This window comes from Ranitomeya variabilis, chromosome 2, assembly GCF_051348905.1.
Source record: "Ranitomeya variabilis isolate aRanVar5 chromosome 2, aRanVar5.hap1, whole genome shotgun sequence".
In the NCBI taxonomy this organism is placed as follows: domain Eukaryota; kingdom Metazoa; phylum Chordata; class Amphibia; order Anura; family Dendrobatidae; genus Ranitomeya; species Ranitomeya variabilis.
Genome location: NC_135233.1, coordinates 79,955,826 through 79,983,815, shown reverse-complemented (window position 1 = coordinate 79,983,815; position 27,990 = coordinate 79,955,826). Strand labels below are relative to the sequence as shown.

Here is a 27,990-nt window from a genome sequence, read left to right as displayed (position 1 = left end):
GGCCCAGATGAGGACGTGGTCATTGCCTCTGACAGTAAGTTAATTTTGTCTCAACCCTGATAGAAAAGATTGCTGACATCACCCACCCCCAAAAAAAAACAAAACAGCTGTTATTTTAACTTTCTTTGCTTGCATAAAAGAAACACTTTATAACAATATGTTATTGATTTGCAGTTTAAAGAGGACTTTTACCCCTAAGTTTTCTGGTTGAACTGGTCACATGATGTAATAGTGACTGCAGAGTGAAATACAATTATTTTGTTATTTTTTTAAATTTTGCATTAGACATTAGTGTGATGACTGATAAATCTCTGGACAGACAGTGTGGGGGAAAGGCAGGACAGCAGAGATGGTGACTGTACTATCAAATAAGGATGAAAGTTAATAGAAGGGTTTGTAATGTGACACAGATAAACTCAGTTGTGCTGCCTCTGCCTCCACACTGACTCATGCCGAAGGTTAGACCAGGAGATTAGGGCTGTATCCTCACATCTCACACATTAAGAAACCTGCTTTAAGCTATAGTGGGGCTGTGTTCCTTTTCTGATGTGTTGCTTGTTGCGTATGCTTTTCTTCATAGGTTGAAAAAGACCTAGGCCCATCAAGTTCAACCTTTCTCCACCAATTAAGCATTTTGTCACTAAATGAACTATAAGCCACGTTATGTGTAATGAGGAAATCAACCACGTCTTTCTTAAAAGCTGCTATAGTGTCTGCCATTACTACCTCTTGTGGTCGGCATTCCAAAGTCTGACTGCTCTAACTGTAAAGAACCCTTTCCTATTTAGCTGCAGTTATCGTCTTTCTTCCATCGGTAATGAGTGCCCCCTAGTCAAAAGTATGATCCTTGAAAGGAATAAGTCATATGCTAAACCTTTGTATTGACCACACATACATTTATATATGTTAAGGAAATATCATGTAAAAACCCAACTTTTCCACCTCTTATCATATGAGAGGCCTTCCATCCCATGTAATTATCTAATTTCCCACCTTTGAACTGACTCTAATTTCTGAATATCCTTTTTTAAATGTGCAGCCTAAAACTGGATCTCATATTCTAGATGTGGCCAGTGTCATAGAGGGAAAAGAAGTACACCCCCAGTGAAAACTTTCTGGAAATTCCAACTCTGATTTCACAAAAGTTACCTTAGTAACAAGTATTTTGATTAGTGATGAGTAGTGTTGAGCGATACCTTCCGATATCGGAAAGTATCGGTATCGGAAAGTATCGGCCGATACCGTCAAAGTATCGGATCTAATCCGATACCGATACCCGATCCCAATGCAAGTCAATGGGACGAAAATATCGGAATTAAAATAAACCCTTTCTTTCCTTGTAGGTTAATTCTACATGAAGGAAAACAACTAAGAATAATGTAGGCTGTATTGGGGGACGTGGCGGAGACATTAAAGGCACAGAGGTTTAGCCCAATGTAATAGAATAGCAGGATTTTGTTTTTTTTTATGACGTTCGGCGGTAGAAAGATTTTGACTATGTTAATTTTTTTTAAATTTTGTCAGATATTGATGTTTCACTACTTCCACGCCCTTCACCTTCTTTTTTACTTCTCCCACACTTTCTTCTTCATTATCCTCATCATCAGCTTCTTTGACATCAACTTCTTCACCTTATTCATCTTCTTCTTCATCTTCTACCTATTATTTTTTTGGTTACATTGTTCATATTCTTTTTATTTTACTATTATCTTCATCATATTCTACTTCTTCATCATATTCTTATTTGTGACAGGCATTCCCGTAGTTGTTATCTATAAAAGTTTGAAGATTACACCTTCCGTTCTGCCTGTCACAAAACAGTTACATTTGTCCGCGTTCAGTTTGGCCTGCAGCATCAGGCTTTATCCAGGGGCACCACGAGGAGGAACGGACTCACCCCCATACACTGCTTAGTCTTCTTCTGCTTATAATTTAGATAATATTTTTTGCTCTGATATTTAGTGTTATGCTTAATGTTCTTCTGCTCTTTGTTCTGCAGCCTCTTGTTCTTCTGCTTCTCGGTCTTCCAGGTCGTCGTCGTCTCCAGGGTCGTCGTCTCCGGGGTCGTCGTCATCGGGGTGGTCTTCAGGGTCATCGTCTCCAGGGTCGTCGTCATCACGGTGGTTGTCGTCTCTGGTGTCGTCGTCATCTTAGGGGTGGTCTTCCGGGTCATCGTGTTTAGTCTCTTGAACTTGGAAATGTAGCAGAAGGTACAAGAAGGCTGAGAAAATGCCGAGAACCAGCTGATGGAACTGGAACTCGGATGGCTACCCGAAGGTCCAAGAGCCAATGGAACTACCGAGGACCAGCTGACGTTACTGGAACCCGGTTACTAAGCAGGAGGTACCCGTGCCTGAAAGCACTACCAAGGACCACCTGACGTTGGTGGAACTCGGATACCCAGAGGGAGGCACCTAAGCCAAAGGCTCTGCCCGGAACCAGCTGACGGTACTGGAACCAGGATGGGGAGCAGAAGGTACAAGAGCAAAAGACACTGCCGAGAACCAGCTGACGGTGCTGGAACCCGGATGGGTAGCCGAAGGTCCAAGAGCCAATGGAACTACCGAGGACCAGCTGACGTTACTGGAACCCGGTTACTAAGCAGGAGGTACCCGTGCCTGAAAGCACTACCAAGGACCACCTGACGTTGGTGGAACTCGGATACCCAGAGGGAGGCACCTAAGCCAAAGGCTCTGCCCGGAACCAGCTGACGGTACTGGAACCAGGATGGGGAGCAGAAGGTACAAGAGCAAAAGACACTGCCGAGAACCAGCTGACGGTGCTGGAACCCGGATGGGTAGCCGAAGGTCCAAGAGCCAATGGAACTACCGAGGACCAGCTGACGTTACTGGAACCCGGTTACTAAGCAGGAGGTACCCGTGCCTGAAAGCACTACCAAGGACCACCTGACGTTGGTGGAACTCGGATACCCAGAGGGAGGCACCTAAGCCAAAGGCTCTGCCCAGAACCAGCTGACAGTACTGGAACCAGGATGGGGAGCAGAAGGTACAAGAGCAAGTGTCTGCGTGGCTTTTGCAGGACACGATGCCGGCTGCACAGCAGGGGAACAGCTGGCGGTGCTGAACCCCACTGACACATTGGCGAGGTGTTTGGCTCTGTGCAGCCAGCACTTCCGGACAGCAACTAGCGTTGTTGGAGCCCGGGCTCTGCCGGTGGAGCAGAGTGTAGGCCGAAGCCTAATTGAACCGATTTCAAAGGTAACCTTTAACCCCCCCCTCAGGGGTTACAAACTAGAAGAGCCACAGCTTATGCAGCAGTAGTGCCGCACAAGTCAAAGGTTGCTCTTTTAATTTTGCTCCTTGCACACGCCGAATGAAACACGTATAACATTTAGCCCTTTATACAGTCAAACTGTGTTGGAGGCGCGAGTTCCCTTTGTAATGAGACGCAGCACAGATGTCAAGAATCCCACCTTGGTGCTGGGTGCAGCCTCCTGAGCGTTGTTATTTGCTGTACAGGAGTCTGCGCTGTCGTGTTATCCCCCAGCCTAGCGCTGTTAGCGCTGCCCATCTTCTGACCTCATTTAATGTCGGCCGGTGCGGTTCGCGATGACCATGAATCCCAGCCCCGCAGTGTCTTAACATTGTTAAAACACTGCGGGGCTGGGATTCATGGCCTGGCGCAGCACATATGTTGGCCTCTCGCACTCGGGTCCTTACACCCGCTTCAGACTGTGCGGCGTCAGCTGATCCCTTATCGCATGCCACGGCCATGAAGCCGCACAGTCTGAAGAAGGCGGAAGGAGATGAGTGACAACAGGCGAAGATATGCACTGCTCATGCCCATCAATCACACCCTCGCAGTCCCAATAAATAAGACACCGAGGGGCGTTGTGTGGGTCAGGGCGGCCGCAGAGGCGCAGGCAGCCAAAGAATGATGCCAGAAGACGGGCAGCGCTACCAAGGGGGTTGCAGCGTGTCATTACAAAGGAAAGTCACACCACCGGGACGGTTAAATGGTCACACAGAGGACACATTTTAGACGTGTTTTCAGTTCCACATGTGCGAGGAGAATACGTTTATGAGCCACCTTGCACACATGCAGCATTACCGCTGTACGAGGTGGCTGTAAAACGTACAAACGCCTGGGGGAGGGGGGACAGGTTCCCTTCAATTTCAGTTCTTGTGTCTGCGTGGCTTTTGCAGGACACGATGCCGGCTACACAGCAGGGGAACAGCTGGCGGTGCTGGACCCCACTGACACATTGGCTGGTGTTTTTCTCTGTGCAGCTAGCAGTACCGGGCCCCAACTGGCGGTGTTAGAGCCCGGGGTCAGCAGGAGGAGGAGCAGGAGGAGGAGCAAGGGGGAGGGGAGTGTAGGCCGAAGCCTGCAGTGGCGGCAGCTTTGGGTCTGTTGTGCCTGCGTGGCGGTCGCAGGACACGTTGCCGGCTACACAGCAGGGGAACAGCTGGCGGTGCTGAACCCCACTGACACATTGGCGAGGTGTTTGGCTCTGTGCAGCCAGCACTTCCGGACAGCAACTAGCGTTGTTGGAGCCCGGGCTCTGCCGGTGGAGCAGAGTGTAGGCCGAAGCCTAATTGAACCGATTTCAAAGGTAACCTTTAACCCCCCCTCAGGGGTTACAAACTAGAAGAGCCACAGCTTATGCAGCAGTAGTGCCGCACAAGTCAAAGGTTGCTCTTTTAATTTTGCTCCTTGCACACGCTGAAAGGAACACGTATAACATTTAGGCCCTTACACAGTCAAACTGATTTTGAGGCGTGAGTTCCCTTCGTAAAGAGACGCAGTACAGCTGGCAAAAATGCCACCTTGGTGCTTGGCGCGGCCTCCTGAGCATCGTTATTTGTTGCACAGGAGTCTGCGCTGTCGTGTTATCCCTTGGCCTTGCGCTGTTAGCGCTGCCCATCCTCTGACATCATGTAATGTCGGCCGTTGCGGTTTGCGATGACCATGAATCCCAGCCCCGCAGTGTCTTAACATTGTTAAAACACTGCGGGGCTGGGATTCATGGCCTGGTGCAGTACATATGTTCGCCTCTCGCTTGGTTTCTTACACCCGCTTCAGACTATGCGGCGTCAGCTGATCCCTTATCGCATGCCACGGCCATGAAGCCGCACAGTCTGAAGAAGGCGGAAGGAGATGAGGGACAGGCGAAGAAATGCACCGTTCATGCCCATCAATCACACCCTCGCAGTCCAAATTAATAAGACACCGAGGGGCGTTGTGTGGGGCAAGGCGGCCGCAGAGGCGCAGGCAGCCAAACAATGATGCCAGAAGACGGGCAGCGCTACCAAGGAGCTTGTTGCGTGTCAATACAAAGGAAAATCACACCTGAGGGACGTTTTAATGGTCGCAGAGGACTCATTTTAGACGTGTTCAGTTCCCCATGGGCAAGGAGACTAAGTTTCTGAGCCACCTTGCACACATGCAGCATTACTGTCGTACAAGGTGGCTGTAAAACGTAGAAACACCTGGGGGAGGGGGGACAGGTTTACTTCAATTTCAGTTCTTGTGTCTGCGTGGCTTTTGCAGGACACGATGCCGGCTACACAGCAGGGGAACAGCTGGCGGTGCTGAACCCCACTGACACATTGGCTGGTGTTTTTCTCTGTGCAGCTAGCAGTACCGGGCCCTAACTGGCGGTGTTGGAGCCCAGGGTCAGCAGGAGGAGGAGAGGGAGCAGAGTGTAGGCCGAAGCCTGCACTGGAGCAAGTTGAAAGGGAAACTTTAACCCCCCCCCAGGCGTTTGTAGCTGAAAGAGCCATCGTGTACAGCACTAATGCTGGAAAAGGTAAACTTAGCTCTTTTAATTATGGTCCTTGCACATGCTGAACCTAACACTTATGAAAAGTGTCCCCTCCTACCGTGATACCGTCCGGTAGGTGGAACTTTCCTTTGTGATGTGACGCAGCACAGCCGTCATTCTTACCCCCTTGGCGCCGTGCGCCGCCTCCTCAGCGTTGTTTGAATCAGTCCCGGAGCCTGCGCTGTTAGGTTAGCCCTTGGCCATGCACAAATTTTGCGCTGCCCGTCTTCTGACATCATTTGGTGTCAGGCTGGCTGCGCCTGTGCGGCCGCGCTGGCCGAGATCCCGCCTCGTACTGTCTTCTGATTTCATCCCACTGGGGGCCTGAGATCCGTGGCCATGCGCAGTGCATATCCTCGCCTCTCACTCCCCTCCCTACGGCTTCTTCAGACTGTGCGGTGTCACGGCCGTGGCATGCTATTAGGGACCAGCTGACACCGCACAGTTTGAAGAAGCCGTAGGGAGATGAGTGAGAGGTGGAGGTTCAGATATGCACTGCGCATGTCCATGGATCTCAGGCCCCCAGTGGGATGAAATCAGAAGACAGTACGAGGCGGGATCTCGGCCAGCGCGGCCGCACAGGCGCAGCCAGCCTGACACCAAATGATGTCAGAAGACGGGCAGCGCAAAATGTGTGCATGGCCAAGGGCTAACCTAACAGCGCAGGCTCCGGGACTGATTCAAACAACGCTGAGGAGGCGGCGCACGGCGCCAAGGGGGTAAGAATGACGGCTGTGCTGCGTCACATCACAAAGGAAAGTTCCACCTACCGGACGGTATCACGGTAGGAGGGGACACTTTTCATAAGTGTTAGGTTCAGCATGTGCAAGGAGCACCACGAAAAGAGGCACTTTTTCCCTTTGCATCATTACTGCTGCACAAGGTGGCTCCTTCAGTAACAAACGCCTGGGGGGGGGACAGGTTCCCTTAAATTTAACTTGTTGTGCCTGCGTGGCGGTCGCAGTACACGTTGCCGTATACACAGCAGGGGAACAGCTGGCGGTGCTGAACCCCACTAACACATTGGCGAGGTGTTTGGCTCTGTGCGTACAGCACTTCTGGACGGCAACTAGCGGTGTTGTAGCCCAGGGACAGGTGGAGGAGGAGGAGGTGGAGGAGGTAGGAGGAGGTAGGAGGGATTGCCACACACACAGCAGGGGAACAGCTGACGTTACTGAACCCCAATAACAGAGGAGGGACTGTTGACTGTGCGTACAGCACTACCAGGCAACAACTAGCGGTGTTGGAGCCCAGGGACAGGTGGAGGAGGAGGAGGTGGAGGAGGGATTGCCACACACACAGCAGGGGAACAGCTGACGTTACTGAACCCCAATAACAGAGGAGGGACTGTTGACTGTGCGTACAGCACTACCAGGCAACAACTAGCGGTGTTGGAGCCCAGCGACAGGTGGAGGAGGAGGAGGTGGAGGAGGTAGGAGGGAATGCCACACACACAGCAGGGGAACAGCTGACGTTACTGAACCCCAATAACAGAGGAGGGACTGTTGGGACTGTGCGTACAGCACTACCAGGCAACAACTAGCGGTGTTGGAGCCCAGGGACAGGTGGAGGAGGAGGAGGTGGAGGAGGGATTGCCACACACACAGCAGGGGAACAGCTGACGTTACTGAACCCCAATAACAGAGGAGGAACTGTTGGGACTGTGCGTACAGCACTACCAGGCAACAACTAGTGGTGTTGGAGCCCAGGGACAGGTGGAGGAGGAGGAGGTGGAGGGATTGCCACACACACAGCAGGGGAACAGCTGACGTTACTGAACCCCAATAACAGAGGAGGGACTGTTGACTGTGCGTACAGCACTACCAGGCAACAACTAGCGGTGTTGGAGCCCAGGGACAGGTGGAGGAGGAGGAGGTGGAGGAGGGATTGCCACACACACAGCAGGGGAACAGCTGACGTTACTGAACCCCAATAACAGAGGAGGGACTGTTGACTGTGCGTACAGCACTACCAGGCAACAACTAGCGGTGTTGGAGCCCAGGGACAGGTGGAGGAGGAGGAGGTGGAGGAGGGATTTCCACACACACAGCAGGGGAACAGCTGACGTTACTGAACCCCAATAACAGAGGAGGGACTGTTGACTGTGCGTACAGCACTACCAGGCAACAACTAGCGGTGTTGGAGCCCAGGGACAGGTGGAGGAGGAGGAGGTGGAGGAGGGATTGCCACACACACAGCAGGGGAACAGCTGACGTTACTGAACCCCAATAACAGAGGAGGGACTGTTGACTGTGCGTACAGCACTACCAGGCAACAACTAGCGGTGTTGGAGCCCAGGGACAGGTGGAGGAGGAGGAGGTGGAGGAGGGATTGCCACACACACAGCAGGGGAACAGCTGACGTTACTGAACCCCAATAATAGAGGAGGGACTGTTGACTGTGCGTACAGCACTACCAGGCAACAACTAGCGGTGTTGGAGCCCAGGGACAGGTGGAGGAGGAGGAGGTGGAGGAGGGATTGCCACACACACAGCAGGGGAACAGCTGACGTTACTGAACCCCAATAACAGAGGAGGGACTGTTGACTGTGCGTACAGCACTACCAGGCAACAACTAGCGGTGTTGGAGCCCAGGGACAGGTGGAGGAGGAGGAGGTGGAGGAGGGATTGCCACACACACAGCAGGGGAACAGCTGACGTTACTGAACCCCAATAACAGAGGAGGGACTGTTGACTGTGCGTACAGCACTACCAGGCAACAACTAGCGGTGTTGGAGCCCAGGGACAGGTGGAGGAGGAGGAGGTGGAGGAGGGATTGCCACACACACAGCAGGGGAACAGCTGACGTTACTGAACCCCAATAACAGAGGAGGGACTGTTGACTGTGCGTACAGCACTACCAGGCAACAACTAGCGGTGTTGGAGCCCAGGGACAGGTGGAGGAGGAGGAGGTGGAGGAGGTAGGAGGGATTGCCACACACACAGCAGGGGAACAGCTGACGTTACTGAACCCCAATAACAGAGGAGGGACTGTTGACTGTGCGTACAGCACTACCAGGCAACAACTAGCGGTGTTGGAGCCCAGGGACAGGTGGAAAAGCAGAGGAACACAATGTAGGCCGAAGCCTGAGAAAGTCGAAAGGGAACCTTTAACCCCCCCCCCCCCCCAAGGCGTTTGTAGCTGAAAGAGCCAGCTTGTGCAGCACAAAAGATGCAAAAGGAAAAGGTGGCTCTTTTCATCATGCTCCTTGCAAACACAGAACTAAACACTTATAAAATGTGTCCCCTGAAACCGTGAAACCGTCCCGGAGGTGGGACTTTCCTTCGTAATATGACGCAGCACAGCCGTCATTCCTCCCCCCCGGGCGCCGCGCCCCGGCTCCTCAGCGTAGTTTGATTCCGTCCCGGAGCCTGCGCTGTTATGTTATCCCTTGGCCAGGCACACTTAGCGCTGCCCATCTTCTGACATCATTTGGTGTCAGGCTGGCTGCGCCTGTGCGGCCGCGCTGGCCGAGAGCCCGCCTCGCAGTGTCTTCTGATTTTATCCCACTGGGGGCCTGGGATCCATGGCCATGCGCAGTGCATATCCTCGCCTCTCACTCCCCTCCCTACGGCTTCTTAAGACTGTGCGTTGTCACGGCCGTGGCATGCTATTAGGGACCAGCTGACACCGAACAGTCTGAAGAAGCCGTAGGGAGATGAGAGAGAGGTGGAGGTTCAGATATGCACTGCGCATATCCATGGATCCCAGGCCCCCAGTGGGATTAAATCAGAAGACACTGCGAGGCGGGCCCTCGGCCAGCGCGGCCGCACAGGCGCAGCCATCCTGACACCAAATGATGCCAGAAGACGGGCAGCGCTAAGTGTGCCTGGCCACGGGATAACATAACAGCGCAGGCTCCAGGACGGAATCAAACAACGCTGAGGAGCCGGGGCGCGGCGCCGGGGGGGGAGGAATGACGGCTGTGCTGCGTCATATTACGAAGGAAAGTCCCACCTCCGGGACGGTTTTACGGTATCAGTGGACACATTTTATAAGTGTTAAGTTCTGCGTGTGCAAGGAGCTAAACCAAAATAGCTACCTTTTCCTTGTGCAGCATTACTGCTGCACAAGGAGGCTCTTTCAGTAACAAACGCCTTGGGGGGGGGGGACAGATTCCCTTACATTTCAGTTGTTGTGTCAGCGTGGCGGTCGCATGACACATTGCCAGCTACACAGCTGGGGATCAGCTGACGTTACTGAAACCCAAGAACACTGGGTCGTATGTTTTGACTGTGCAGACGGCACTTCTGAGCCTCAACTGGCGGTGTTGGAGCCCAGGAATTTAAGTTCAGGTGGTAGAAAGATGAACACAACAGGAGACCTGGATAACGTATACAGTGACCTAATTATTTAATCAGGAGGAGGAGTGGCAAATTCCTGCGAGATCCAGGCCTTGTTCATTTTCAGGAAAGTAAGCCGGTCAACGTTATCGGAGGATAGTCGCATGCGACGGTCAGTTAGTACACCACCTGCAGCACTAAAGACACGTTCCGATAATACACTGGCCGCAGGGCAAGCCAGCACCTCCAATGCATACTGGCTTAGCTCTGGCCATGTATCCAGCTTTGAGACCCAAAACTTGAAAGGGGAAGAGCCGTCAGGGAGTACAGCAAGAGGGCAAGACATGTAGTCTGTCACCATCTGACGGAACCGTTGCCTCCTGCTGACTGGAGCCGTCTGTGATGGTGTAGACTTTTGTGGGGGGCACAGAAAACTGTGCCACAGTTGGGCCATACTGGTCTTGCCTTGGGCAGAGGCACTGCTTCTGCTCCCTCTTTGTGCAGAGCCTCCACCACTGCCTGGACGCACTGAGCTGCTTTGGAATGCACTAGCAGCACTTCTCTCGGTTGGAATGGAGAAGATGATGGAATTGACCAGTGTGTCTTGGTACTCCCGCATTTTTCGCTCCCGGTTCAACGGTGTGATGAGGCTTTCTACGTTGTCCCGGTAGCGAGGATCGAGGAGGGTGAACACCCAATAATCAGACATGTTGAGAATGTGGGCGATGCGGCGGTCGTTTCTCAGGCACTGCAGCATGTAATCCACCATGTGCTGCAGACTGCCAACTGCCCAAGAAACGCTGTCCCCTGCTGGAGGCGTGATCTCTGCCCGCTCGTCATCACCCCACCCTCGCTGTACACACTGAGTACTGGACAATTCGGTAACTCCCTCCTCTGGACGGATGTCTTCCTCCTCCATTGACTCCTCCTCATCCTCCTCACAAACTGTCCCCTGCCTAAGCGTTTGTGAGGAACCACGTGGCGCTGACTGTCCAGAAGATGATGGAAATGGTGAATCCTCATCCTCCACCTCTTCCACAACATCATCCCTTAGCGCTTGCAGTGATTTTTCAAGCAGGCAGATAAGGGGGACAGTCATGCTGACTAGTGCATCATCTGCACTCGCCATCCGCGTGGAATAATTAAAGGGACGCAAAACCTGGCAGACGTCATTCATAGTGGCCCACTCTGTGGTTGTGAAGTCTGTACGGCGCTGAGTGCGACTTCTTTGCGCCTGAAGCAGCTGGTACTCCATTACAGCTTGCTGCTGCTCACACAACCGCTCCAACATATGTAACGTGGAATTCCACCTGGTAGGTAGGTCACATATGATGCGATGTTCCGGCAGGCGGTGTCGGCGCTGCAGAGCCGCAATGCGCGCTTTTGCCGTGCTGGAACGCCGCAAGTGAGCACACTCTAGGCGGACCTTGTGCAGCAGTGCATCAAGATCCGGATATTCCCTCAAAAAGCTCTGCACGACCAAATTGAGCACATGTGCCAGACATGGGATGTGAGTGAGGTTGCCGAGGCCCAGAGCTGCCACCAGATTTCGGCCATTATCACACACTACCATGCCTGGCTGGAGATTCGCTGGCACAAACCACACATCGCTCTCCTGCTTGATGGCATTCCAGAGCTCCTGCGCTGTGTGGCTACGATTCCCCAAAAAAATTAATTTCAAGACGGCCTGTTGACGTTTGGCCACGGCTGTGCTCATGTCGGTCGTAACAGGTACACGTTCATCACGGGTCCATGTGGAGGTGGACTGTGACGGCTCCTGCAGCGATGATTCTGAGGAACTGGTGTAAGAGGAGGAGTCAATGCGTACAGAATGGATTCCTGCAATCCTTGGAGTGGGCAGGACACGTCCTGCGCCACTCGCACGGTCTGTACCCGGCTCAACGACATTAACCCAATGGGCAGTGAGGGAAAGGTATCGCCCCTGTCCATGTTGACTGGTCCACGCATCGGTGGTGAGGTGGACCTTGCTACTGACGGCGTTCAGTAGCGCGTGTTTTATGTGTCCCTCCACATGCTTGTGCAGGGCAGGGACGGCTTGCCTGCTGAAGTAAAAGCGGCTGGGCACATTGTACTGTGGGACTGCCAATGACATCAAGTCACGGAAGCTGTCAGTCTCCACCAGCCTGAATGACAGCATTTCCAGTGACAGAAGTTTGGCAATGCCTGCAGTCAGAGCCTGTGCTCGTGGGTGGTTTGACGAGAAAGGCCGCCTTTTCTCCCATGCCTGTACTACCGATGGCTGTAGACTGGGCTGGGAGTGTGTGGATGACTGGGAAAGTGGTGCTGCGGGTGGAATTACAGCGGGTCTCTGGACAACAGGGCCAGAGGTTCTTCCACGGCGATCCTGGGAGGAAGCTGAACCAGCTGCGTGTGAGCTGGAGGAAGAGGCAACACGAGCTGAAGAGGTGGTACCTGCCGCTGTTGGTTGGCCTAGCTCTTCAGTGTGTTTTTCTAACAACGCCGGGTGCCTGGTGCGCACATGTTTCCACATGTTGGAGGTATTGAGGCTGCTGACATTTTTCCCTCTTTTGACTTTTTGATGACACACCTTGCATCTGACATAGCAAATGTCATCTGCAACTGTGTCAAAAAAGGACCAGGCACTGCAAGTCTTGGGAGCGCCCTTTTTGGCTTTTGGAAGAGACATGCTCCTAACGGGTGCCAAAGCGGAGGCTGCAGGATCCGCAGTCTTCCCCCTCCCTCTCCCTCTTTGGGCCGTACGGGGAATCTCTTCCTCAGAGCTGCTCCCACCACCTTCCTGTCCCTCACGCCAAGATGGGTCAAGGACCTCATCATCTACACTACCCTCTGCCCCCAACTGCTCCTCCTGGGTAGTCTCAGCAGCAGAGCACGCACCAGTAAGTGGCACCTGAGTGTCATCATCAGCTGATGCGGCCTGCGATGTGGTGACCGGAGCCACTGGCCCACCCGCCTCTTCAGAGGAAGAGAGAAAAAGCTGTTGGGCATCACTGCACCCTGCCTCTTCTTCCATTTCTCCAATGCTGCTTGGCTGGCCCCGTTTCCAAGCCAAGAGATTCAGAGAACAGAAGTAGAGACGGCTCCTGTCCTGGGCTCTCTGTCTGCCTGGGCAATTTGGCAGGTGGTGAAGAGACAGATGGCTGCTCTCCAGTGCTCTGTGTCTGAGAGGATGTGGCACTAATTGAAGTTGATGCATTAGCTGCCATCCATCCGACAACGGCTTCAATTTGGTCTTCACGCAGCAGCGGTGTACGGCGCTCTGACACAAAGCTGCGCATGAACGACTGTTGCCTGGTGAAAGTGGGTGCTGATGAGTCACCGGTGCCCGCAGCAGGCACAGAATCCCCACGTCCCCTCCCTGCTCTGCGCCCACGCCCACGTGCCTTACTCACTGCCTTCTTCATCTTGGTTGACTGATAAAGATAAGCAGAAAAGTACTAACGGCTTTGTGTGCTTATTCCTGAGCAACTCCTCCTAACAGGTATAAGAAACACTAATTTTCTAAAGTGTGGACTAGACTTTAATATGAGCTAATGTGGCCTACACAAATGTAAAGTGGTGTAACTGGTGTGTTTGGTGAACTTTATTATTTATTTATTTTTTGGGGGCTGAACTGACAACGGATAGAGCTGCAGTCACACGAAGACCGTGCAGACAGACGTAAACGGCGCTGCAAGGCCCAAAAACCCTCCTCTACGTTATCCTATGTAGTGTTTTTCCACAAGTTAGCTGGAGACGGGTGGAAAGACACTAATAGGATTTTTTGGAAAAAATGTGCAGCAGCCTGCACTACTTAAAACAAAATGAAAATTGATTTGGCGGTATGACGCAGTGAAGAACCCTGAGCTGGAGACAACCAGGCTATGGCTGCTCACAGACTACAGGGCGAGCTGCAGTCACACGGAGACCGTGCAGACAGCCGTAAACGGCGCTGCAAGGCCCAAAAACCCTCCTCTACGTTATCCTATGTAGTGTTTTTCCACAAATTAGCTGGAGACGGGTGGAAAGACACTAATAGGAATTTTTTGAAAAAATGTGCAGCAGCCTGCACTACTTAAAACAAAATGAAAATTGATTTGGCGGTATGACGCAGTGAACAACCCTGAGCTGGAGACAACCAGGCTATGGCTGCTCACAGACTACAGGGCGAGCTGCAGTCACACGGAGACCGTGCAGACAGCCGTAAACGGCGCTGCAAGGCCCAAAAACCCTCCTCTACGTTATCCTATGTAGTGTTTTTCCACAAATTAGCTGGAGACGGGTGGAAAGACACTAATAGGATTTTTTTGAATAAATTAGCAGCAAACTACACTACTTGAAAAAAAAAAAAAAAAAGAACAGTATGAGGCAATAAACCACCCTCCCTGAACTGAATACAACCAGCTATGGATGGCCTATGTGGCTGCACTCAGACTAGAGAGTGGGTTGCACTCACACACACACACACACACACACACACACACAGACCTTGCAGATCGCTGTGAAAACAGCGCTACAAGGCAAAAGCAAGGTGAATAGTAGGTGAACACAGCGGTTGCTAAATTAGCCTTTGGAAAGCACAAAGAAGCAAATCGCTATCTCTAAACTGTCCCTCAGTCAGCAAACAGCGTCCTGTCACTGTCATGATTCTCAATGGCGAGAGAACATAGCCCAGCATATATGAGAACTAGCTCTTGGAAGATGGAAACTATACTGACCATGAACTAAACCTGCCGCACAACTAGAAGTGGCCGGGTAGCATGCCTACGTTTTTTTATCCCTAGATGCCCAGCGCCAGCCGGAGAACTACCTAATCCTAGCAGAGGAAAAGACAGTCCTGGCTCACCTCTAGAGAAATTTTCCCAAAAGGCAGACAGAGGCCCCCACATATATTGGCGGTGATTTTAGATGAAATGACAAACGTAGTATGAAAATAGGTTTAGCAAAATCGAGGTCCACTTACTAGATAGCAGGAAGACAGAAAGGGCACTTTCATGGTCAGCAGAAAACCCTATCAAAACACCATCCAGAAATTACTTTAAGACTCTAGCATTAACTCATAACACCAGAGTGGCAATTTCTGCTCACAAGAGCTTTCCAGACACAGTAACAAAACAGCAGCTGTGAACAGGAACAAAATGCAAAAACACACAAGGACAAAAGTCCAACTTAGCTGGGAGTTGTCTAGTAGCAGGAACATGCACAGAAAGGCTTCTGATTACATTGTTGACCGGCATGAAACTGACAGAGGAGCAAGGTTATATAGCGACTCCCACATCCTGATAGGAGCAGGTGAACAGAGAGGATGATGCACACAAGTTCAATTCCACAAGTGGCCACCGGGGGAGCCCAGAATCCAATTTCACAACAGTACCCCCCCCTCAAGGAGGGGGCACCGAACCCTCACCAGAACCACCAGGGCGATCAGGATGAGCCCTATGAAAGGCACGGACAAGATCGGAGGCATGAACATCAGAGGCAGTGACCCAAGAATTATCCTCCTGACCGTATCCCTTCCATTTGACCAGATACTGGAGTTTCCGTCTGGAAACACGAGAGTCTAAGATCTTTTCCACAACGTACTCCAACTCACCCTCAACCAACACCGGAGCAGGAGGCTCAACGGAAGGCACAGCCGGTACCTCATACCTGCGCAACAATGACCGATGAAAAACATTATGAATCGAAAAGGATGCAGGGAGGTCCAAACGGAAGGACACAGGGTTAAGAATCTCCAATATCTTGTACGGGCCGATGAACCGAGGCTTAAACTTAGGAGAAGAAACCCTCATAGGGACAAAACGAGAAGACAACCACACCAAGTCCCCAACACAAAGCCGAGGACCAACACGACGACGGCGGTTGGCAAAAAGCTGAGTCTTCTCCTGGGACAACTTCAAATTGTCCACCACCTGCCCCCAAATCCGATGCAACCTCTCCACCACAGCATCCACTCCAGGACAATCCGAAGATTCCACTTGACCGGAGGAAAATCGAGGATGAAACCCCGAATTACAGAAAAACGGGGACACCAAGGTGGCAGAGCTGGCCCGATTATTGAGGGCGAACTCCGCCAAAGGCAAAAAAGCAACCCAATCATCCTGATCCGCAGACACAAAACACCTCAAATATGTCTCCAAGGTCTGATTAGTCCGCTCGGTCTGGCCATTAGTCTGAGGATGGAAAGCAGACGAAAAAGACAAATCTATGCCCATCCTAGCACAGAATGCCCGCCAAAATCTAGACACGAATTGGGTCCCTCTGTCAGAAACGATATTCTCCGGAATACCATGCAAACGAACAACATTTTGAAAAAACAGAGGAACCAACTCGGAAGAAGAAGGCAACTTAAGCAAGGGAACCAGATGGACCATCTTAGAGAAACGGTCACACACCACCCAGATGACAGACATCTTCTGAGAAACAGGCAGATCCGAAATAAAATCCATCGAGATGTGCGTCCAAGGCCTCTTCGGGATAGGCAAGGGTAACAACAATCCACTAGCCCGAGAACAACAAGGCTTGGCCCGAGCACAAACGTCACAAGACTGCACAAAGCCTCGCACATCTCGTGACAGGGAAGGCCACCAGAAGGACCTTGCCACCAAATCCCTGGTACCAAAGATTCCAGGATTTCCTGCCAACGCAGAAGAATGAACCTCAGAGATGACTCTACTGGTCCAATCATCAGGAACAAACAGTCTACCAGGTGGGCAACGATCAGGTCTATCCGCCTGAAACTCCTGCAAGGCCCGCCGCAGGTCTGGAGAAACGGCAGACAATATCACTCCATCTTTAAGGATACCTGTGGGCTCAGAATTACCAGGGGAGTCAGGCTCAAAACTCCTAGAAAGGGCATCCGCCTTAACATTCTTAGAACCCGGTAGGTAAGACACCACAAAATTAAACCGAGAGAAAAACAACGACCAGCGCGCCTGTCTAGGATTCAGGCGCCTGGCAGACTCAAGGTAAATTAAATTTTTGTGGTCAGTCAATACCACCACCTGATGTCTGGCCCCCTCAAGCCAGTGACGCCACTCCTCAAAAGCCCACTTCATGGCCAAAAGCTCCCGATTCCCAATATCATAATTCCGCTCGGCGGGCGAAAATTTACGGGAAAAAAAAGCACAAGGTCTCATCACGGAGCAGTCGGAACTTCTCTGCGACAACACCGCCCCAGCTCCGATTTCAGAAGCGTCGACCTCAACCTGAAAAGGAAGAGCAACATCAGGCTGACGCAACACTGGGGCGGAAGAAAAGCGGCGCTTGAGCTCCCGAAAGGCCTCCACAGCATCAGGGGACCAATCAGCAACATCAGCACCCTTCTTAGTCAAATCAGTCAATGGTTTTACAACATCAGAAAAACCAGCAATAAATCGACGATAAAAGTTAGCAAAGCCCAAAAATTTCTGAAGACTCTTAAGAGAAGAGGGTTGCGTCCAATCACCAATAGCCTGAACCTTGACAGGATCCATCTCGATGGAAGAGGGGGAAAAAATGTATCCCAAGAAGGAAATCTTTTGAACCCCAAACACACTTAGAACCCTTCACACACAAGGAATTAGACCGCAAAACCTGAAAAACCCTCCTGACCTGCTGGACATGAGAGTCCCAGTCATCCGAAAAAATCAGAATATCATCCAGATACACAATCACAAACTTATCCAAATAATCGCGGAAAATGTCATGCATAAAGGACTGGAAGACTGAAGGGGCATTTGAAAGACCAAATGGCATCACCAAATACTCAAAATGGCCCTCGGGCGTATTAAATGCGGTTTTCCACTCATCCCCCTGCTTGATTCGCACCAAATTATACGCCCCACGGAGATCAATCTTAGAGAACCACTTGGCCCCCTTTATACGAGCAAACAAATCAGTAAGCAGTGGTAACGGATATTGATATTTAACCGTGATTTTATTCAAAAGTCGATAATCAATACACGGCCTCAAAGAGCCGTCCTTCTTAGACACAAAGAAAAAACCGGCTCCTAAGGGAGATGACGAAGGACGAATATGTCCCTTTTCCAAGGACTCCTTTATATATTCTCGCATAGCAGCGTGTTCAGGCACAGACAGATTAAATAAACGACCCTTAGGGTATTTACTACCCGGGATCAAGTCTATGGCACAATCGCACTCCCGGTGCGGAGGTAGTGAACCAACCTTGGGTTCTTCAAAAACGTCACGAAAGTCAGACAAGAATTCAGGAATCTCAGAGGGAATAGATGATGAAATGGAAACCAAAGGTACGTCCCCATGAGTTCCTTTACATCCCCAGCTTAACACAGACATAGCTCTCCAGTCGAGGACTGGGTTATGAGATTGCAGCCATGGCAATCCCAGCACCAAAACATCATGTAGATTATACAGCACCAGAAAGCGAATAACCTCCTGGTGATCCGGATTAACACGCATAGTCACTTGTGTCCAGTATTGTGGTTTATTACTAGCCAATGGGGTGGAGTCAATCCCTTTCAGAGGTATCGGAGCCTCCAATGGCTCCAAATCATACCCACAGCGTTTGGCAAAGGACCAATCCATAAGACTCAAAGCAGCGCCAGAGTCGACATAGGCGTCCGCGGTAATAGATGACAAAGAACAAATCAGGGTCACAGATAGAATAAACTTAGACTGTAAAGTGCTAATTGAAACAGACTTGTCAGGCTTCTTAGTACGCTTAAAGCATGCTGATATAACATGAGTTGAATCACCACAATAGAAGCACAACCCATTTTTTCGTCTAAAATTCTGCCGCTCGCTTCTGGACAGAATTCTATCACATTGCATATTTTCTGGCGTTTTCTCAGTAGACACCGCCAAATGGTGCACAGGTTTGCGCTCCCGCAGACGCCTATCGATCTGAATAGCCATCGTCATAGACTCATTCAGACTCGCAGGCACAGGGAACCCCACCATAACATCCTTAATGGCATCAGAGAGACCTTCTCTGAAAATCGCCGCCAGGGCGCACTCATTCCACTGAGTAAGCACAGACCATTTGCGGAATTTTTGGCAGTATATTTCAGCTTCATCTTGCCCCTGAGACAAGGACATCAAGGCCTTTTCCGCCTGAAGCTCTAAATGAGGTTCCTCATAAAGCAACCCCAAGGCCAGAAAAAACGCATCCACATTGAGCAACGCAGGATCCCCTGGTGCCAATGCAAAAGCCCAGTCTTGAGGGTCGCCCCGGAGCAAGGAAATTACAATCCTGACCTGCTGTGCAGGGTCTCCGGCAGAGCGAGACTTCAGGGACAAAAACAATTTGCAATTATTTTTAAAATTTTGAAATTGAGATCTATTCCCCGAGAAGAATTCAGGCAAAGGAATTCTAGGCTCAGACATAGGTGCATGAACAACAAAATCTTGCAAATTTTGTACCTTTGTGGCGAGATTATTCAAACCTGTAGCTACACTCTGAAGATCCATTTGAAACAGGTGAACACAGAGCCATTCAAGGATTAGAAGGAGAGAAAGAGAGGAAGGCTGCAGTATAGGCAGACTAGCAAGTGATTCAATTAAGAGCACACTCAGAACTAGAGGAAAAAAAAAAAAAAATTGTAGCAGACTTCTTTTTTCTCTCCTTTCTCAGCCAGTAATTTAACCCTTTTTTGGGCCGGTCAAACTGTCATGATTCTCAATGGCGAGAGAACATAGCCCAGCATATATGAGAACTAGCTCTTGGAAGATGGAAACTATACTGACCATGAACTAAACCTGCCGCACAACTAGAAGTGGCCGGGTAGCATGCCTACGTTTTTTTATCCCTAGATGCCCAACGCCAGCCGGAGAACTACCTAATCCTAGCAGAGGAAAAGACAGTCCTGGCTCACCTCTAGAGAAATTTTCCCAAAAGGCAGACAGAGGCCCCCACATATATTGGCGGTGATTTTAGATGAAATGACAAACGTAGTATGAAAATAGGTTTAGCAAAATCGAGGTCCACTTACTAGATAGCAGGAAGACAGAAAGGGCACTTTCATGGTCAGCAGAAAACCCTATCAAAACACCATCCAGAAATTACTTTAAGACTCTAGCATTAACTCATAACACCAGAGTGGCAATTTCTGCTCACAAGAGCTTTCCAGACACAGTAACGAAACAGCAGCTGTGAACAGGAACAAAATGCAAAAACACACAAGGACAAAAGTCCAACTTAGCTGGGAGTTGTCTAGTAGCAGGAACATGCACAGAAAGGCTTCTGATTACATTGTTGACCGGCATGAAACTGACAGAGGAGCAAGGTTATATAGCGACTCCCACATCCTGATAGGAGCAGGTGAACAGAGAGGATGATGCACACAAGTTCAATTCCACAAGTGGCCACCGGGGGAGCCCAGAATCCAATTTCACAACATGTCACTAACTGAATTCACAGCAGAGTGATCGCAAAATGGCGCCAGCGACTTTTAACCCCTTCCCGACCCATGACGCCTATGTGGCGTCATGGAATGATCGCATCCCTGCAGATCGGGTGAAAGGGTTAATTCCTATTTTACCCGATCTGCAGGGAGAGGGGGAGTTGTACTTCAGCCTAGGGGGGGTGGCTTTGCCCCCACGTGGCTACGATCACTCTGATTGGCTGTTGAAAGTGCAACAGCCAATCAGAGCAATTTGCAATATTTCACCTATGAAAATGGTGAAATATTGCAATCCAGCCATGGCCGATGCTGCAATAGCATCTGCCATGGCTGGAAATCATGTTCTGGCCCCCCCCCCACCGCCCCCGATCTCCTCCCCAGTCCTCCGTTCTGTCCGGTACCCCCCTCCGTCCCCCTGTTCGCTCCCCCGTGCTCCTGTTCGCTCCCCCGTGCTCCTGTCCGCTCCCCCCCGTCCTCCGATCCCCCCCCCCTGTGCTCCGATCCACCCCCCACCACCCCCTCATACTTACCGATCCTCCCGAAGTCGGTCCGTCTTCTCCCTGGGCGCCGCCATCTTCCAAGATGGCGGGCGCATGCTCAGTGCGCCCGCCGAATCTGCCGGCTGGCAGATTCGTTACAAGTACATTTTGATCGCTGTGGTAGGTTCTACCACAGCGATCAAAATAAAAAAATAATAAATAAACCCCCCCCTTTATCACCCCCATAGGTAGGGACAATAATAAAATAAAGAAAATATTTTTTTTTCTTTTTCCACTAGGGTTAGGGTTAGAACTAGGGTTAGAACTAGGGGTAGGGTTAGGGGTAGGGTTAGGGTTACGGGTAGGGTTAGGGTTATGGCATGTGCACACAGAGCGGATCGGCCGCGGATCCGCAGCGGATCGGCCGCGGATCCGCAGCGGATCGGCCGCGGATCGGCAGCGGATCCGCAGCGGATCCGCAGGGGATCGGCAGCGGATCGGCAGCGGATCGGCCGCGGATCGGCAGCGGATCGGCCGCGGATCCGCAGCGGATCGGCCGCGGATCGGCAGCGGATCGGCCGCGGATCCGCAGCGGATCGGCCGCGGATCCGCAGCGGATCGGCAGCGGATCCGCAGCGGATCGGCCGTGGATCTGCAGCGGATCGGCAGCGGATTGGCCGCGGATCCGCAGCAGATTGGCAGCGGATTGGCCGCGGATCTGCAGCGGATTGGCCGCTGCGAATTCGAAGCAGTTTTCCATCAGGTTTACAGTACCATGTACACCTAAGGAAAACCAAATCCGCTGTGCCCATGGTGCGGAAAATTCCGTGCAGAAACGCTGCATTGTATTTTCCGCAGCATGTCAATTCTTTGTGCAGATTCCGCAGCGTTTTACACCTGTTCCTCAATAGGAATCCGCAGGTGAAATCCGCACAAAAAAACACTGGAAATCTGCTGTAAATCCGCAGGCAAAACGCAGTGCCTTTTACCTGCAGATTTTTCAAAAATCGTGCGGAAAAATCTCACACGAATCCGCAACGTGGGCACATAGCCTTAGGGTTAGGGTTGGAATTAGAGTTAGGGTTGGAATTAGGGCTAGGGTTTGAAATAGGGTTAAGATTTGGCTTGTGGTTAGGGTTACGGATAGGGTTAGGGGTGTGTTGGGGTTACAGTTGTGGTTAGGGTTGGGATTAGGGTTACAGTTGGGATTAGGGTTAGGATTAGGGTTGGAATTAGGGTTACGGTTGTGTTGCGGTTAGGGTTGTGGTTAGGGGTGTGTTGGGGTTAGGGTTGTGATTAGGGTTATGGCTACAGTTGGGATTAGGATTAGGGGTGTGTTGGGGTTAGTGTTGAAGTTAGAATTGAGGGGTTTCCACTGTTTAGGCACATCAGGGGTCTCCAAACGCAACATGGCGCCACCATTGATTCCAGCCAATCTTGCGTTCAAAAAGTCAAATGGTGCTCCCGCCCTTCCAAGCCCCGACGTGCGCCCAAACAGTGGTTTACCCCCACATTTGGGGTACCAGCGTACTCAGGACAAACTGGGCAACAACTGTTGGGGTCCAATTTCTCCTGTTACCCTTGCAAAAATAAAAAATTACTTGCTAAAACATAATTTTTGAGGAAAGAACAATTATTTTTTATTTTCACGGCTCTTCATTATAAACTTCTGTGAAGCACTTGGGGGTTGAAAGTGCTCACCACACATCTAGATAAGTTCCTTCGGGGGTCTAGTTTCCAAAATGGGGTCACTTGTGGGGTGTTTCTGTTTAGGCACATCAGGGGCTCTGCAAATGCAATGTGACGCCCGCAGACCATTCCATCAAAGTCTGCATTTCAAATGTCACTACTTCCCTTCCGAGCCCTGACGTGTGCCCAAACAGTGGTTTACCCCCACATATGGGGTATCAGCGTACTCACAACAAACTGGGCAACAAATATTGGGGTCCAAATTCTCCTGTTACCCTTGTGAAAATAAAAAATTGCTTGCTAAAACATCTTTTTTGAGGAAAGAAAAATGATTTTTTATTTTCACGGCTCTGCGTTGTAAACTTCTGTGAAGCACTTGGGGGTTGAACGTGCTCACCACACATCTAGATAAGTTCCTTGGGGGGTCTAGTTTCCAAAATGGGGTCACTTGTGGGGGGTTTCTACTGTTTAGGCATATCAGGGGCTCTGCAAACGTAACATGATGCCCGCAGACCATTCCATCAAAGTCTGCATTCCAAAACATCACTACTTCCCTTCCGAGCCCCGGCATGTGCCCAAACAGTGGTTTACCCCCACATATGGGGTATCAGCGTACTCAGGAGAAACTGGACAACAACTTTTGGGGTCCAATTTCTCCTGATACTCTTGCAAAAATAAAAAATTCTGGGCTAAAAAAATATTTTTGAGGAAAGGAAACACATTTATTATTTTCACGGCTCTGCGTTATAAACTTCTGTGAAGCACTTGGGGGTTCAAAGTGCTCACTACACATCTAGATAAGTTCCCTTGGGGGTCTAGTTTCCAAAATGGAGTCACTTGTGGGGAGTTCTTACTGTTTAGGCACGTCAGGGGCTCTGCAAACGCAACCTGATGCCCGCAGAGCATTCCATCAAAGTCTGCATTTCAAAACGTCACTACTTCCCTTCCGAACCCCGACGTGTGCCAAAACAGTGGTTTACCCCCACATATGCGGTATCAGCGTACTCAGGAGAAACTGGACAACAACTTTTGGGGTCCAATTTCTCCTGTTACCCTTGGGAAAATAAAAAATTGTGGGCTAAAAAATCATTTTTCAGAAAAGAAAAATTATTTTTTATTTTCATGGCTCTGCGTTATAAACTTCTGTGAAGCACTTGGGGGTTCAAAGTGCTCACCACACATCTAGATTAGTTCCTTGGGAGGTCTAGTTTCCAAAATGGGGTCACTTGTGTGGGAGCTCCAATGTTTAGGCACACAGGGGCTCTCCAAACGCGACATGGTGTCCGCTAATGATTGGAGCTAATTTTCCATTCAAAAAGCCAAATGGCGTGCCTTCCCTTCCGAGCCCTGCCGTGCGCCCAAACAGTGGTTTACCCCCACATATGGGGTATCATCGTACTCATGACAAACTGGACAACAACATTTGGCATCCAATTTCTCCTATTACCCTTGGGAAAATAAAAAATTCTGGGCTAAAAATCATTTTTGAGGAAAGAAAAATTATTTTTTTATTTTCACGGCTCTGCGTTATAAACGTCTGTGAAGCACCTGGGGGTTATAAGTGCTCACTATGCATCTAGATAAGTTCCTTGGGGGGTCTAATTTCCAAAATGGGGTCACTTGTAGGGGAGCTTCAATGTTTAGGCACACAGGGGCTCTCCAAACGCGACATGGTGTCCGCTAACGATTGGAGCTAATTTTCCATTCAAAAAGTCAAATGGCACGCCTCCCTTTCCGACCCTTGCCGTGCACCCAAACAGTGGTTTACCCCCACATATGAGGTATCGGCATACTAAGGAGAAATTGCGCAACAAATTTTAGGATCCATTTTATCCTGTTGCCCATGTGAAAATGAAAGAATTGAGGCTAAAAGATATTTTGTGTGAAAAAAAAGTACTTTTTTCATTTTTGCGGATCAATTTGTGAAGCACCTGGGGGTTTAAAGTGCTCACTATGCCTCTAGATGAGTTCCTTGGGGGGTCTAGTTTCCAAAATGGGGTCACTTGTGGAGGAGCTCCAATGTTTAGGCACACAGGGGCTTTCCAAACGCGACATGGTGTCCGCTAACGATGGAGATAATTTTTCATTCAAAAAGTCAAATGGCGCTCCTTCCCTTCCGAGCCTTACCATGTGCTCAAACAGTGGTTTACCCCCACATGTGAGGTATTGGTGTACTCAGGAGAAATTGCCCAACAAAATTTAGGATCCATTTTATCCTGTTGCCCATGTGAAAATGAAAAAATTGAGGCTAAAATAATTTTTTTGTGAAAAAAAAGTACTTTTTCATTTTTACGGATCAATTTGTGAAGCACCTGGGGGTTTAAAGTGCTCACTATGCTTCTAGATAAGTTCCTTGGGGGGGTCTAGTTTCCAAAATGTGGTCACTTGTGGGGGAGCTCCAATGTTTAGGCACACGGGGGCTCTCCAAACGCGACATGGTGTCCGCTAAAGATTGGAGCCAATTTTTCATTCAAAAAGTCAAATGGCGCTCCTTCCCTTCCGAGCCCTGCCGTGCGCCCAAACAGTGGTTTACACCCACATATGAGGTATCAGCGTACTCAGGACAAATTGGACAACAAAGTTCGTGGTCCAGTTTCTCCTTTTACCCTTGGGAAAATAAAAAATTGTTGCTAAAAGATCATTTTTGTGACTAAAAAGTTAAATGTTCATTTTTTACTTCCATGTTGCTTCTGCTGCTGTGAAACACCTGAAGGGTTAATAAACTTCTTGAATGTGGTTTTGAGCACCTTGAGGGGTGCAGTTTTTAGAATGGTGTCACTTTTGGGTATTTTCAGCCATATAGAACCCTCAAACTGACTTCAAATGTGAGGTGGTCCCTAAAAAAAATGGTTTTGTAAATTTTGTTGTAAAAATGAGAAATCACTGGTCAAATTTTAACCCTTATAACTTCCTAGCAAAAAAAAAATTTGTTTCCAAAATTGTGCTGATGTAAAGTAGACATGTGGGAAATGTTATTTATTAACTATTTTGTGTCACATAACTCTCTGGTTTAACAGAATAAAAATTCAAAATGTGAAAATTGCGAAATTTTCAAAATTTTTGCCAAATTTCCGTTTTTTTCACAAATAAACTCAGAAATTATCGACCTAAATTTACCACTAACATGAAGCCCAATATGTCACGAAAAAACAATCTCAGAATCGCTAGGATCCGTTGAAGCGTTCCTGAGTTATTACCTCATAAAGGGACACTGGTCAGAATTGCAAAAAACGGCAAGGTCATGAAGGGGTTAAACTGCATCATGACATCATTTCAGCAGCCAATCACAGCCTTGCCAGTAGTTTCATGCCCTCCATGCTAAACAGGATGTGCCCACACTTGGAATCATTCTCATTGGCTGAATTTCTGCATTTTGAATCTTGGAACTTCCGATTCCGGTATCCGATACGCGGCAAGTATCGGAATCCCGGTATCGGAATCCCGGTATCGGAATTCCGATACCGCAAGTATCGGCCGATACCGCAAGTATCGGCCGATACCCGATACTTGCGGTATCGGAATGCTCAACACTACTCATCACTAATTTTGATTACTAATTATCAAATTAACTGAGGCAAATTTTTTAAAAAGTTTTATTCCACTTTACTGCCAATATTACATCATGTGTCCAGTTCAACAAGAAACATTTGTGGTGAATAGTCTTCTTTAAAGAGAACCTGTCATCAAGAAAATACAGTTTAAAATGAAGGTTCCATATTAGAGAGCAGAGGAAGCGGAGTACATTGAGATATAGTTTTGTGAGGAGAGATTGAGTAAAACCCATTTTTAATCCCTTCACAACATTGAGGTTTTCCCTTTTTGCGTTTCTGTTTTATCTCCCCTTCCGAAAATAAATTAGAAATGCAATGAAAAGAAAAACAACCTTGTAAAAATCGTCTCTTAAAGAATCTTGTCGGTAAAAGGTCCGTAGACGTAGAGGTAATAATCTATGGGAAGCATAGATAAGTGTTTATTATCAAAATACTGATTTCTGTGGTTTCTGTTACAGGAAAACATGAGAATACACTAAATATTGAAAATGATGTTTCTCCTCCCGGACCCATGGTGGAAAAGAGAGAAATCCTCAAAAGCACCATGATCCCTATGCCTGATGCCGGTGATGAAATAATCAACATGGACCCAGATGAGGACGCGGTCACCGCCCCTGACAGTAAGTTAATTTTGCCTTGACCCTGATAGAAAAGATTACTGACATCACCCACCAAAACAGCTGGTAATCTAACTTTCTTTGCTTGCATAAAATAAACATTTGGCTTGTATAACAATATGTTATTGAGTTGAAGTTTAAAAAGGACTTTTCACCAAAGTTGTCTGGTTGAACTGGTCACATGATGTAATAGTGACTGCATAGTGAAATATATGAATTTTGTTATTTTTTTATTTTTGCATTAGACATTAGTGTGATGATGTCAGGGAGAGACTAAGTGAGCGAGAGCTAATAACCCGGGCCCCTGCAGTTTCCCTCAGACTAGGGAAATCCTGACTGACCCTCTACCTGGAGTTTACACTGAAGGTGTGCATGTCCAGGCCTCGAACCTCACCCTGTCTCCTGAGCTCAGCCCTAGGCTGAAACCTCCGCCCGCCACCCAGTGAAGATGTTATTCCCCAATACCCACAGTTAGCACAGACAAGGATAAAGGAAAATATACACACCACGCCGCGGTCACTCAGGAATACACTGTAAATGTGCAGGGCAAAATAAATACAAATATAGGAAGGAGTAAATAAGACAAAGAAAAATACACCTCCAGCAACGAATCTCCAACCACCAGCTCTCCACTCCAGACCGAGATAACAACGCAAGACAGAAGCTATAATCGGCGACGCCCAAAGATCAGGAGAACTATTTAAAGGCAGTGGGCATGGCCCAGCTTCCAATCCAAGGATTAGGTAAATTAACCCCGGAACAGCTAGATAAAATCTAGCAGACGCCAATGAGCAAATAGTGGTCAAAAGCGGAATTACTGCTGTCTGTCGGCCGACCTGGTCTGAACAGCGTCCGACATGACAGATGACTGGTGCATCTCTGGACAGACAGTGTGGGGAAGAGGCAGGACAGCAGAGATGGTGACTGTGGTATCAAAGAAGGATGAAAGCTGATAGAAGGGTTTGTAATGTGACACAGATAAACTCAGTTGTGCTGCCTCTGCCTCCACACTGACTCACAAAGGTTAGACCAGGAGATTAGGGCTGTATCCTCTTATCTCACACATTGAAAAACCTGCTCTAAGGTATAGTGGGGCTGTGTTCTTTTTCTGATTCATTGCTTGTTGCTTATGCTTTTTTTCATAGGTTGAAAACGAGGTCCATCAAGTTCAACTTTTCTCCACGGATTGTTCATTTTGTCACTTTATTAACTATAACCCACAATGTTATGTGTATTGAGGAAA

The 27,990-nt window shown here is 49.3% G+C and overlaps 1 long non-coding RNA gene across 1 annotated transcript; it reads left to right on the top strand.

The window, feature by feature from the left end:
- Window positions 1-27,990, top strand: LOC143809116 (uncharacterized). The gene is made up of 3 exons (XR_013222076.1): window positions 1-34; window positions 26,589-26,750; window positions 27,893-27,990. It is a non-coding gene; the product is annotated as an uncharacterized LOC143809116 (long non-coding RNA).